Below are 13,069 nucleotides of genomic sequence, written 5' to 3'. Positions count from 1 at the left end.
CCCCCCCCCCCACACACCATCATGCGGGAGACTCAGGAGTCCTGTAGCTAACAGGTGCACCACCAGACACTACCACACTGTAATGGGGACCGGTTAGACCACAGGGGCCAATGTGAGATTGGGTGGGTCAGGCCGGGCCAGAAATACCGTTACACATACATACACACAGGTACGGCACAGCGAGAGTACAGGTAACAGTGACATCTCCCAGAGGGTTTGGGAACACCTGTTACATACATATACACAGTTACAGCACAGCGAGAGTACAGCTAACAGTGACATCTCCCAGAGGGCGGGGGAACACCTGTTACAAGTGTCTTGATCATTGTGTCACTTTGGTCCCCAGATTTCTTAAGCCCCTTCTTTGCCAAATGGCAGCAAAGTGTAAAGTAACATATTGGTGCAGGAGCCCCAATGATTTTTAATAACTCCCGGAGCCCGAGGTTTGCAGTGCGAGGCTGCGGGTCACAGACACTCCCAGCTCTGCACATGCTCAACTGCTGCTGCTGCTGCCTCTGGCACTGATCTCTGTTTGCAGACACTCCCTCCTACAGTTTTCTGGGGCTTTCGGGAAGTGCTGGAACTCCTCCAACATACAGTGAACACAGAGAGAGCAGAAGCCAGAGAGAGAGAGAGAGAGATACAGGAGAAGAGTGAGAGATAGCAGAGGGAGAGACAATAGGAGAGAGCAGGATAAGAAATAGAAGTGAAATAAAAACAAGAACAGAAAAGAGAGAGCAACAGAAGGAAAAATAGAGAGAAGCAGCTAACGGAGAGGCAGGAAGAGAGCAGGAAGAGAACATACTGTAAGATAAGAGCGATACGGCTAAACAGGAAAAGCACATGATAGTGAGATCGGGAGATCACATTGTAACTGACACCGAGAAGATTGTCATTAACTTGTGACTGGAATCCAGCAGCAGAGAGAGATCAGTCACCAGGAGCGGAGGTCAGACTGTGATCTGAAACAGAGAGGAGCAGGAGAGACCATCCCAGGCTGTCTCCTGGAACCAAACCTGTCCCCAGAGATCCAACCATCACCAGAACACAATCAGGTCCCAGGGATCCAACCATCACCAGAACAAAATCAGGTCCCAGAGATCCAACCATCACCAGAACAAAAATCAGGTCCCAGAGATCCAGCCATCACCAGAACAGAATCAGGTCCCAGAGATCCAACCATCACCAGAACAAAATCAGGTCCCAGAGATCCAACCATCACCAGAACAAAAATCAGGTCCCAGAGATCCAGCCATCACCAGAACAGAATCAGGTCCCAGAGATCCAACCATCACCAGAACAAAATCAGGTCCCAGAGATCCAACCATCACCAGAACAAAATCAGGTTTGTTAGTACCCACATCTATGATCTGTTGCACACATTTATTTTTTATTTATTTATAAAATGTGTTACCAGGAAGTAATACATTGAGAGTTACCGCTCGTTTTCAAGTATGTCCTGGGCATAGATTTATTATGACAAATAATACATGGTTACAAATACATAGCTACATAGTGAAAAGGGTATACATTATATACAAGACATAGCATGCAGTTAGAGATAATATATATTATATAGGCGTATGTAGCAGTTACAGACCAGATTAAAATGTGAGACAGCTTTAGTTTTGAAAGAACTTAGACTGGTGGCGGCTGTGAGAGTCTCCGGTAGGTTGTTCCAGTTTTGGGGTGCACGGTAAGAGAAGGAGGAGCGGCCGGATACTTTGCTGAGCCTTGGGACCATGAACAGTCTTTTGGAGTCAGATCTCAGATGATAAGAGCTGCATGTGGTAGGGGTGAGGAGCTTGTTCAGATAGGTGGGTAGCTTGCCCAGAAAGTATTTGAAGGCAAGACAGGAAAAGTGAACTTTGCTCCTAGACTCAAGTGATGACCAGTCTAGTTCTTTGAGCATTTCGCATTGATGTGTGTTGTTGCATTGGTGAACAAAACGGCATATTGAATTGTAGGGGGTATCAAGTTTGCTAATGTGGGTTTGGGGTGTGTTTATACATACATTCATGTGTAGGTACTGTATGTGCATATACAGAGATGTTAACCTTTAGGATTAGTGAGATTTGTACCACACTTTTTTTTTTATTGCTGATTTTCATCAGTACGACTAATGAAGTCGGAGACAGCTGATGCTAAAAATCAGTGCGACTCACATAAAGTCGACGAGAGTTGACAGATGTGTACAGTATGTGTACATATCTACTGTATAATCATTATTTTCAGTCCTAGTTGATCCACTGCTGGGAGAAGGCCTCCCCAGTGATCTTGCACTGTACTGTACTTCGGTTGCAAGTCTCTCTTCTCCCTGTTACTCCAACACATTTTCTGGTTTCATCCTCCAATCTTAGTTTTGGTCATCGTCTTGGTCTCTTGATACCCCTTGGAATGCAGTTGAGTACCATCTTTGTCCAGGAATGTAATATATGTGTATGTGTGTAACACCTCTTCCAACCGGCCAACAGAAAAGAAGCCACAGCAGAGTGTCCCAATGTCTGTCAGGTGCTGTGTTAAAGTGCAGGTGATGCTCAGCAGCTCTGTTTGCCTTATCTCTCAGGGTGTTTGCATCCGTTCAGGTTGGTGTGGTGAGCAATTGAAGGAAGGGCGCCAAGAACGTTTCTTCAACTTTATTTGTGGAAACAGTTCAACAACATTTCTTCTTTAGAATGCTCCAACAGCTTTCCCAAAGAGGCCCAAATCTTCCTTTATCTGTCACATTTATGGCAATACCATTGCCTAAAAGAATGGCCACTCCCATCTCCACTGTGACCTGCTGGCAGGGTGCCCTCACGCTTGAGGATGCACAGCCTATCCCCCTGTGACCTGTTGGCAGGGTGCCCTCACGCTTGAGGATGCACAGCCTATCTCCCTGTGACATGTTGGCAGGGTGCACTCAAGCTTGAGGATGCACAGCCTATCCCCCTTTGACCTGTTGGCAGGGTGCCCTCACGCTTGAGGATGCACAGCCTTTCCCCCTGCGACATGTTGGCAGGGTGCCCTCACGCTTGAGGATGCACAGCCTATCCCCCTGTGACCTGTTGGCAGGGTGCCCTCACGCTTGAGGATGCACAGCCTATCCCCCTGTGACCTGTTGGCAGGGTGCCCTCACGCTTGAGGATGCACAGTCTATCCCCCTGTGACCTGCTGGCAGGGTGCCCTCACGCTTGAGGATGCACAGCCTATCCCCCTGTGACCTGTTGGCAGGGTGCCCTCACGCTTGAGGATGCACAGTCTATCCCCCTGTGACCTGCTGGCAGGGTGCCCTCACGCTTGAGGATGCACAGCCTATCCCCCTGTGACATGTTGGCAGGGTGAACTCACGCTTGAGGATGCACAGCCTATCCCCCTGTGACCTGTTGGCAGGGTGCCCTCATGCTTGATGATGCACAGCCTATCCCCCTGTGACCTGTTGGCAGGTTGCCCTCACGCTTGAGGATGCACAGCCTATCCCACTGTGACCTGCTGGCAGGGTGCCCTCATGCTTGAGGATGCACAGCCTATCCCCCTGTGACCTGCTGGCAGGGTGCCCTCATGCTTGAGGATGCACAGCCTATCCCCCTGTGACCTGTTGGCAGGGTGCCCTCACGCTTGAGGATGCACAGCTTATCCCCCTGTGACCTGTTGGCAGGGTGCCCTCACGCTTGAGGATGCACAGCTTATCCCCCTAACATAGCTAAGTCCTGGTCCTTTGAGTTGTGGGCAGCTGGGAACCTATCCCTCTGCAAGATATGGGGTGATACTCTAAGGCAGGGATGCGCAAACTGGGGGGCACAAGATTTTTATGGGGGTGCACGGCAGTTGCAGAGGCCCCGCGCTCTTCTCCAAGGCATTTAAATTAAATGCCAGGGTATCGCATGAGGCCTCTGCAACTATCTTTACCTTGCCTTCGGTGGCACATCGCCATGGCAGCGCGGTGTCAAATGATGCTGGGGGTCACGTGACGTTGCAATGGCAACATGAAGTCACGTGACCCTGCGGCGTCATTTGATGCCGGAGAAAAGGTAAGGGGGGGGGGGGCGTGAGCATGGAGGGAAGCAGACGGGGTGGCACAGCGGGGCAAGAATGTGTACCCCTGCTCTAAGGCCCTATCACTGAGGAGCGTTTGGTGGAGTGCCTTGCCATCCCCTCTTGTGGATACGATGCGCCTGAAGGTCATATAGGGAGACCCTAAAATTGTTAGTGACATCTCCCTGTCTGCAAAATAACAATGGGCTTCTACCCTAGTTACCTAACTACAAAACATACATATTTACAGGCGAGACCCCCTCCTCTGGTTCCTGATGGGATCTAAGGGTGGAACTCTTCTCCCCTCCTATGTATGACCTTTCTCCCTACCCCTGTCTCTAGGCAGAGAATGGGCGGGGCTTAGCCTCTGCTGAGTCACCTTAGACCAGCTGACCCTTCCAGCATATTCTAGAACAAGGAGTGGCCAGGTCACTTTGCAACATACTATCTAAGGACCATTGCTAGGAGTTAACTTTTTCAAACCCTTTTTAACACTTTAGATTCAATATGAATCCCACAGGGGTGCTACATATGTATACACACACACACACACACACACACACACTATAATTCAGAAAGTTTGTTTGTCCAACTATACAAATCCACGCGTAATCCTAGAGCCACCAAACTTTGCATGCTATCTAATAGGATCAAAAGGAAGAGCATAGGTGTGTGTGTTGTGTGTGTGTATATATATATATATATATATATATATATATATATATATATATATATATATATATATATATATATATATATATATATATATATATATATATATATATATATATCTGTACAGTGTTAGCCGAGCTTGATAATCAAAAAGCGAATAGACGATACCGTTCTGTGGCTAACGAAATGCTTTTATTTGTGTGAGCTTTCGAGATACACAGATCTCTTCTTCCGGCGATGTTACAATGAATAAAGCAAGAAAGGTTTTTACTTAAAAACAGTGCATCCTGGAATGTGATCTGTGACTGAATCCTATCCCCCCCCCCCCTGTGCAGTATGCGTCTAACTCGTATAATGTTGGTATTTTGCTCACTGACATGTCTTGCTCTTTAAAAAAAAGATGTATATTTTTATAGTTACAAGTCTTAGTTTTCGTAGTATCAGTGTTGATCAAAGAGATTTGATCAGAAAAGAAACCCCTTAATTTCAGCACTCAGTTGTCACATATATTATAATGGACACAATGGTCCTGCAGTTATGTACTGCTTGTCAGTAAGGTTTATTCCAAACACCGGGGTTAAACCCAAAAAATAATAACATTTTATTACTTCTACATAGAGAATTAAAATCACAGATACATAATTAAAAATCCCTTTCAGTTTGTGGCTGATATGTACAGGTATTGTAAGGTAAGTACTATTGACTATTAAATACTCTGACTTATCTTGACATCCAAAAATCACAGTTGTTGTAAGTACTATTGACTCTATCGTATGGCAGGTGTTTGATCTTTTAAATAGTATAAAGTATATATCCAGTAATGAGGTGATACACAAGTGTATGGTATAGCGGATCTATACAACAGCTCTCTATATGATCACAGGATAAATACCTGTAGGGTGTATATATCAGTTGTATTGGCAGAGGTCTAGATAAGACAGAATATCACATTATATCACTCTCTAATACATAGCTACCAATTGTGCCCTGTGGCCTCAAAATACCCTAGTCGCTCAGGACAGTTCGTGTCTAGTTCTTAGGTATAAACTGCACAATGACATAAATCATATCCTGGGCTCAGACTGGTATAATAGTATAACCCGGTCTCACTAAAACAGTTCGTTGCTTGGTTATATAGACAGGTCTGGTTGATGTAGTACATGAACAGAGCTCATTAGTTAGCCCTGAGGGATGTCGCTAATGAGCTCTGTTCATGTACTACATCAACCAGACCTGTCTATATAACCAAGCAACGAACTGTTTTAGTGAGACCGGGTTATACTATTATACCAGTCTGAGCCCAGGATATGATTTATGTCATTGTGCAGTTTATACCTAAGAACTAGACACGAACTGTCCTGAGCGACTAGGGTATTTTGAGGCCACAGGGCACAATTGGTAGCTATGTATTAGAGAGTGATATAATGTGATATTCTGTCTTATCTAGACCTCTGCCAATACAACTGATATATACACCCTACAGGTATTTATCCTGTGATCATATAGAGAGATCAGCGGTATATAGCTGTTGTATAGATCCGCTATACCATACACTTTTGTATCACCTCATTACTGGATATATACTTTATACTATTTAAAAGATCAAACACCTGCCATACGATAGAGTCAATAGTACTTACAACAACTGTGATTTTTGGATGTCAAGATAAGTCAGAGTATTTAATAGTCAATAGTACTTACCTTACAATACCTGTACATATCAGCCACAAACTGAAAGGGATTTTTAATTATGTATCTGTGATTTTAATTCTCTATGTAGAAGTAATAAAATGTTATTATTTTTTGGGTTTAACCCCGGTGTTTGGAATAAACCTTACTGACAAGCAGTATATAACTGCAGGACCATTGTGTCCATTATAATATATGTGACAACTGAGTGCTAAAATTAAGGGGTTTCTTTTCTGATCAAATCTCTTTGATCAACACTGATACTATTGTTGTACTATACCCCTTGCAGCACCTGTCATCTACAGTGTAAACCTACTTATATATAAGGTGATTGCGGTCTCACTCACCTATTCTAAGTCTTAGTTTTCTCAATCTTTGGCTTCCGAGGTTACCACGGTAACCATTAGACTGCACTGGGCTTTGAGGAAATCTCCATTTTAACCACCCGGACACCTAATACTTCTATTTCCTGTATAAGAATGGCGGTCAGCAGGGGACGGCTGCTTTAAGCCATGCGCTGCTCATTCCACAGATCTGACTTCCTTTAGCAACACAGCCTGCTTATGCAGATCCCAACTTCAGTGACGGGGCTAAGAGGAAATACCTTGGGTAACACTGATCCCCAACACAAAGCCAACATCATCACAGTCAACATCCATTTGTGACGCCATTTCTTTTGCATTCATATGGTTACCATTAAAGAGCACTGCACACCTCCTATTGTCATTCACTACAACAATCTGAGGACCACAATCAGCAGGTATCTCCACCGTCTCAGAATGACAACCATACAATTGTCAGAGGAGGTGTAAACCTATCCCTCCCCCTTTTGCAGTATGCAATTTATGACTTAAGGTGTTAAATGGTCCCTGAATGTTAGTGATGTAAGAGTATATTTGTGTGTGTATGTGTGTAAATATACATTTATAAAGCGCACACAAAAGGTGTGTGTGGTGGGAGTTTATACCAATGGTGTGGGTAGGTGTAGAAATGTAGGGGGGTGTTGCATTACTATTAATGTGTGTAGATATTATGGGGTCCCTATTGGTATATAGGGATAGAATTACATTGTACTTTTGTATGTGTAAGAGACAGCTCTGTATGCATTTATATAGCGCAGTATGTATAGACATGGCCTTTAGCACTCATGGGAAGAGTTCTCTTGTGTCAGGTTAGTGACTCATGAAACTGCGGTCTCAGTTTAGGCCACAACTAAGTGTCCCGAACAGTTGCATACATTTGTATTCATGCAACCGTCTCTCTTTTGGTGTTCCAAGGCTGCGCCTATATTGCGCACGACGGTGACACGACGGATAACATAACTCGTTGCCGTCGCCGCTAGGGAAAGTTGTATTTCGCTTTCCGGTGACGTCGCGTGCGACCAGGACTTTGATTGGTTCAGAGGCTGTCACATGTGGCGACAGCCTCTGAAAAATCAAATTTGACCGGCTTCAGAAATTCACGCCGCCAGCGTTGCTCCCATCGCTCCGTCGCGTCGCGCTTACTATAAGTGCACGCGATGGCGGCAATACATTTGTTTTGCCGTGGCGTCACCAGCACCGGCACTATAAGCACAGCCTAAGATTACCTTTGAGTATGGCCACCTTCAGATCGTTCATCTTATGGCCAGAGTCAGAGAAATGTTCGTCTCTTGCTCCGCGTGTGATGCTGTGGCGACGCAGATTTCACTCTCTTGTTTAGCCCCTGTACTGTCTCACCTATGTTGTAGCAGCCCCCTGGGCATTTCATGCACATGATGAGGTACACGACATTGCTGGAGGAACAGGTGAACCTTCCTCTGATTTTGTACTCCAGATTCCTGTGTGGTATTTGTATTGTGCCCGCTGTGTGGAGCATTGCGCAGGTTTTGCATCTTGCGTCCTGGCATGGTCTTGTCCCGCATTCTGTTGTACTGCTGAATACTTTACTCCTCACCATCATTTTCTTGAGATTATGAGGTTGTCTGTATGATAATATGGGTGTTTCAGGGAAGACCTGTTGCAGTCTTGTATCTTCCTGGAGAGTGGGTTGAAGTTCCTTGGCGATCTTGTGTAGGGCTCCTAAGTGTGGGTTATATGGGTTATATTCTTTTGGACATGACAAGTTAGGTTCCGGGGGATTATGATGGTTCATATTTAACTCTTATGGTTTATATCCTTCTCAATCTGAGTTGAGGGATTTGCTACATTTAGTTTGTGCCATATGCGTATCGGCATAGATACTGTCTTTCTGTACCTCATGAACCTCCTGAGTCCTCTTTTTTATGATGTTATAATTTTTTTATTATTGTTATTATTCCTTATCAGTTTTCTGGTATGTAATAAAGATATATATGCATTTGGGAAGCAAGAATAAACAGACGACTTACTGTACAAATTAAACAGGGGTAAATTAGGGGAATCCTTGATGGAGAAGGATTTAGGAGTGCTTGTAGACAGCAGGCTTAGCAATAGTGCCCAAAGTCATGCAGTAGCTGCAAAGGCAAATAAGATCTTATCTTGCATTAAACAGGCAATGGATGGAAGGGAAGTAAACATAATTATGCCCCTTTACAAGCACTAGTAAGACCACACCTTGAATATGGAGTACAATTTTGTCCGCCAGTCCTTAGAAAAGACATTATGGAACTGGAGAGAGTGCAGAGAAGAGCCACCAAATTAATAAAGGGGATGGACAATCTAACTTATGAGGAGAGACTAGCTAAATTAGATTTATTTACATTAGAAAAGAGGCGTCTAAGAGGGTATATGATAACTATATACAAATATATTCGGGGACAATACAAGGAGCTTTCAAAAGAACTATTCATCCCACGGGCAGTACAAAGGACTCAGGGGCCATCCCCTAAGGTTGGAGGAAAGGAGATTTCACTAGCAACAAAGGAAGGGGTTCTTTACAGTAAGGGCAGTTAAAATGTGGAATTCATTACCCATGGAGACTGTGATGGCAGATACAATGGATTTGTTCAAAAAAAGGTTGGACATCTTTTTAGAAGGGAAAGGTATACAGGGATATACCAAATAAGTATACATGGGAAGGATGTTGATCCAGGGAGTAATACGATTGCCAATTCTTGGAGTCAGGAAGGAATTTATTTATTTATGAGATATAATTGGATGATATGACACTGGGGGTTTGTGTTTGCCTTCCTCTGGATCAATAAGTAAGTATAGATATAGAATAAAGTATCTGTTGTCTAAATTTAGCATAGGTTGAACTTGATGGATGTACAGTATGTCTTTTTTCAACCTCATCTACTATGTAAATATGTTTCTGATTATTGTTTATTACATTATATATAATCTTTTCTTTATTTCATTTCCCTTTCCCCTTCCCTCCCCCCCCCCTCTTTCTCTCCTTTTTTTCCTTCTTTCTCTCTCTTTTTTTCTTTCTTTCTCTCTCTATTTCACTTGCCATGTCATTCAGATTGTGTTTAATGTGGTTTTTAATATAGTTTATTAGATAAAGGTCACCTAAATATGTCTTTGGTTGGATCTTACTCTATAATTGTGATATTCTAGCCCCTATGGGTTAATCTACCATTCATATAAATAAAGTTACATTGATTTTGAAGGGGTGGACCTGGGGTTGCGCGCTCGTGAGGTGAGTGCGCCTCCAAACATAGGCTTGCGTCTGATGTCAGGTGATTCTGTAGCATAATTTCCCATTCAGATTGTATTTATAAATAAAGTTTTCTGTTTCAATGTTGCCTTATCCCAGGGGTGTGCAAACTTTCCCCTGTGCGCACCCCTGCCTGCACTCCTCGGTGCCTTGCACCCCCCGCCCCTGCTCGGCCCTAGCGTCAGATGACGTTGCCATGGTAACGTGAACCCGCGATGCCGAGTTACCATGACGATGCATCACGGGAAGGTAAGTGTGTTATAGAGGCCCCGCGCTGTCCCAAGGCATTTAATTGAAATGACAGGGGGGAGAGCAGGGGACCTCTATAACTGCCGCTTCCCCAGGGGGTGCACCCCTGCCTTATCCAATAGAAACTCACGCTTCCTCATAGTTTGAGGAGGAACGTGAGACAGATTGGGTACAGCACCTGACGTCACGCCCGCGCCAGTATTAAAATATGCCCGTTTTTTAACAATTCCTCACACCACGATGAAGCGCTATAGGCGTGAAACGCGTTGTGTGTTTCCCCTACTTCTTTAGGGTTTCGTTTTTTGTATGGCCCAATAAAGTCTTATTTCAGGATCTTTATTTCATTGGATAGTGCTCCGGTTTTTCTACTCTTGTTTCTGCTACTTCCCTGCAGCGGACGCACATCTCAGGACATCCTTCAGAATTCACCAAACCACCAAAGTGAGTTTCTCTTCTCCTATTATCCTACTCAGCATACATGCTATATTATGCTGAAATAAGGAGATTTACTAGTGTGTCAGCGAGGCGTTGTGTGTCTAACCCACGGGAGACACGAGGCGCCATTCTCCATGCACTCTGTATTGGATTTCAAGATTTAAAAAGGAGGCATTTTCAAAGATATTTATCATTGTTTGTTTATCAACTATTTGGGACAATTGGTTGTTTGAGCACCAGATCTACTCTATTAGCTCCCTTACCCCCTTATGGGATAAAGGGAATCAGATCCCACTCGCCTGAGGGAGGGAAGGACAGGCAGGACACCCAAGACACACCAATTTAGCTGCAGCCCCTTTTTATTACCAGAGGAGGGTCCCAGGTCTTAGCCCCAGTAGGTGGGCAGCACCTCGGCCGTGCCCCTCCCCCCCCCCCCTGTAACTACTGGGGAGTTACTTACTACAGCAAGAACACAAGGGATTAACCCTAACACTGCCTGCACTGGTACCAGGGCTTATATGTTAGGGCAGAGGATATTAGTAGCCAGGGATTATATGGCTACATGCTCCCCCTGGTGGAACCCTCATGCCCTCGCATGAGGCACCCAATTTATACACCGTCAATAAATTGGTGAAACAGGAAAAACATAACAGTTATAACATGATAATTACATGGAATACTGACCTGAGCAATAACATGATCCTGTCTACACTGGACAATCTATACTCAGTACATTAGTAATAATGGGCTGGGTCAGGCTTGCGTACAATCCTGCCCTCACCATCTGGTACTGTTACCGAATAGCAACGCTTCTGGCCCTCTCTGAAATATATTCCACCCCGTATAGATAGATGTTCCTGCCTACCTTTCACACTCTCATTAGAAAGGATACCTTCTCTTCGTAATAACAAGCAACAGCGGGCAGACAGGTAGTCTAAAAGAGCGTCTCTGACCCATTCCTCCCTATTAGCCTCAGCTTCTCTCATTAGGGGTTCAGGTACATAAGGATAGTCATCCATGGGACTTCCTATAGTTTTGTACCACTATTCTATCAGCCCAACTATTCTTGATAAGATTCTGACCACAGGCTTGCCCTGGCAGTACCCAAAATAATGGCTCTTTTGGTAGGGTCTCATGCTTTACCACCTCCAGGCCTGAAGGGTTATATCTCTGCTACGTTCCCTAATGATGTCTGCGGTTTCCTCAGGTGTTAACTCCCCCTTTTCCCACCAGTGATCCACTGCATTAGCTTGTATTAACCAAAACCTAGTCCTATTCATGTGTGGCACGTACCCCTGGAACATTGGATCCCACCAGTGTGCAATCTTCCCTGCATTAGAACCAGGCACAATAACACAATCCTCATTCCAAGATCCCTTAGTGGATGGTTGTCTAGAACTGACAGATTTACAGTATCCCTCTCTGGAGGACACAGAATAAACTGACATTCCCCCCGGCACATCATCATCTAACCCACCCCACACTACATTTTCCTGTTCAGGTTTTGAGGCAATATCCAATGTCTCAGGCACTTTGCACCGACATCGGCCCATTACCGTAAGTACCCTGTGGGCATTTAGGTCCTTGCTCGCCCGACGCTCTCGGGGCTTGCCATGGGCACGGCACAGCAGCAAGAAAAGGTCGGCCACGGCCTTACTCACCGGAGCGGAGGTCACTGCTTCCGTATCCGCCTTGCGGACAGATTTTCGATGACGACTTCCGGTTGCACCAGAAGGGTGGTGGCATCTGCAGTAAAAGAAGTACCGTCCGATACCTCAAAGATGGATGCTTCTGCGGGAACCAGCTGGGCTTAGGCACCCTCGTAGTTCAGCTGGGCTGCTGTATCCTGTGGATCGGATACATCCTCACGGCACTTCTGGGCTGATGCAGTCTCGTTGGTCTCCCGGCCGAGAGCAGGCACCTCCGACACCTCACGAAGATCCTCCGCAGCCGCAGCCGCAGCCGCAGCCGCAGACGTCTTCCGCTCAGGTGGGATCGCCTCAGATGTCATCACAGGCGGTTGGCGAACCTCCCTTTCACACTGGATGGCCGTTCTCACCACTCCAGGGACAATGTGGCGACACTCCAGCAGGAGTACCACAATGGAGCCTCCAGTCTCGATTTCAGCCAGCACAGAGTCGGATATTTGGATAAGCAACTTCCGACAGGACACCACCCTCATCACCGGGGACCAGGTGATGGTTCAGTCGGCAGTGGGAAAGAAGATGACTGCTGGCACTTTACCATATAGCTGGTGGTGGCCTGTAAGTAGTGGGTCCGCTCTTGCACCACCAGCGACGGTGAAAAGTGTCTATCTTCCACGATCACATCGGCAGGTAAGTCACATTCATATTCACAGTTAAATTCAGAATTGTGGAGACACGGTTCC

The 13,069-nt window shown here is 45.3% G+C and overlaps 2 protein-coding genes across 4 annotated transcripts in view; both read left to right on the top strand.

The window, feature by feature from the left end:
* The first annotated feature begins 1,175 nt into the window (after positions 1-1,175).
* The window catches only part of LOC142475503 (von Willebrand factor A domain-containing protein 5A-like), a 65,877-nt gene continuing 53,983 nt past the window's right edge, over positions 1,176-13,069 (top strand). Inside the window, exon 1 of one of the 2 annotated variants that reach the window (XM_075581390.1) lies at positions 1,176-1,309. The gene's annotated coding sequence lies outside the window, so the exon portion shown is untranslated. Of the gene's footprint in view, positions 1,346-13,069 lie in introns of both variants that reach the window. The other variant, XM_075581360.1, reaches the window with a different exon arrangement.
* The window catches only part of LOC142475204 (von Willebrand factor A domain-containing protein 5A-like), a 354,651-nt gene continuing 342,788 nt past the window's right edge, over positions 1,207-13,069 (top strand). The window contains exon 1 of one of the 2 annotated variants that reach the window (XM_075581228.1): positions 1,207-1,309. The gene's annotated coding sequence lies outside the window, so the exon portion shown is untranslated. Of the gene's footprint in view, positions 1,346-13,069 lie in introns of both variants that reach the window. The other variant, XM_075581278.1, reaches the window with a different exon arrangement.

Source organism: Ascaphus truei, chromosome 1 (genome assembly GCF_040206685.1).
Source record: "Ascaphus truei isolate aAscTru1 chromosome 1, aAscTru1.hap1, whole genome shotgun sequence".
NCBI classification, from domain to species: Eukaryota; Metazoa; Chordata; class Amphibia; order Anura; family Ascaphidae; genus Ascaphus; species Ascaphus truei.
Note: the sequence above shows the minus strand (reverse complement) of the source record. Positions and strands in the feature narration are given on the sequence as shown.